The 1,176-nt window shown below is 49.1% G+C and overlaps 1 non-coding gene across 1 annotated transcript; it reads right to left on the bottom strand.

The window, feature by feature from the left end:
• Positions 1-302: 302 nt before the first annotated feature.
• Positions 303-375, bottom strand: TRNAK-CUU. The gene has a single exon. It is a non-coding gene; the product is annotated as a tRNA-Lys (tRNA).
• Between the last annotated feature and the right edge of the window lie 801 nt (positions 376-1,176).

The following is a 1,176-nucleotide window of genomic DNA, read 5'->3' on the forward strand; positions in this document are numbered from 1 at the left end:
CCTACGACAGGCTGACACTCTACAGTGTCACTGAATGCGACACTAACACTTTACAGAGGTTGTCATGTTTGTTTAAGCCTACCAGCTGGCTTAGATTACACACACAGTGGCAAATTTGAAGATTTGATCTGTCTCCAAATGATGGGTTCTTTCCTCTGCACTGACCTAGAAGGGCCTGATTCCCTGATTGTGTGATTTTGGACAAAGCCCCTTCCTCTCTCTGGATCTCACTTTCCCCATGAGTGGAATGAGGGGGTAGGATTAGATGCTCCCCCCACTCTTTTTTTTTAAAGTAGGTGCCATGCCCAACATGGGGCTTGAACTCATGACCCTGAGATCAAGAGTCACATGCTCTACCGACTGAGACAGCCAGGCATCTCTGGCCTAGAGGCTTTCTAAGGGCCCTTTCCCTTGCAAGATTTTGAAGATTCCGAACATTCTCATATGCCATTTTTAATACTAAGTAATCTGAAGTGGCCCTTGATTTTCCGCAGAAATGGCCACTCTCCTGCATGTAGTAGTCAAAGACATCCGCTCCACCACGTCTGGCAGCAAGCAAAAGCTTGTAGATTTTTATCTGCAAGAAAAGGCGTTCCAGTCTGCTGTGGGCTGGGGCAGGAGGAAAGCCTCTGGGTTATGGTACATACTGAATGTTTGTATCCCTCTCAAATTCATATGTTGAAGCTTAATCCCCGATGTGTTGGTATTTGGAGGTGGGACCTTTGGGAGGTAATTAGGTTATGAGGATGCGGCCCTCATGGGAATGGGATTAGTGCCTTCCTAAGAAGAGGCCGGAGAGCTAGCTCGCGCTCTCCCAAGGGCAGGTACAACAACGGGTCAGCAGTCTGCATCCAGGAAGAAGGCTGTCACCAGAGCCTGACCGTGCCGGCACCCTGATCTTGGACTTCCCAGCCTCCAGACCCATGAGAAATAGAGGTCTGTCGTTTAAGCCACCCAGTCTCTGGTATTCTGTTATGGCAGCCTGAGCTTCCCAAGGTTGGAAAAGTAGAGGGATCAAAAGGCGACCTGGAACAGTCCAGCCTTGCCAGCTATATACTCTGCATCTTACGTGAGCTGTGTGGGGATTTCCGGAGGAGGAAGAATCTAGGGATCACATGCCTTCCCCTTTCTTGTCTCTTTAGCCTCAAGTTTTTTGTCCCACCTCACCTTGCCTCT

This window comes from Meles meles, chromosome X, assembly GCF_922984935.1.
Source record: "Meles meles chromosome X, mMelMel3.1 paternal haplotype, whole genome shotgun sequence".
NCBI lineage: Eukaryota > Metazoa > Chordata > Mammalia > Carnivora > Mustelidae > Meles > Meles meles.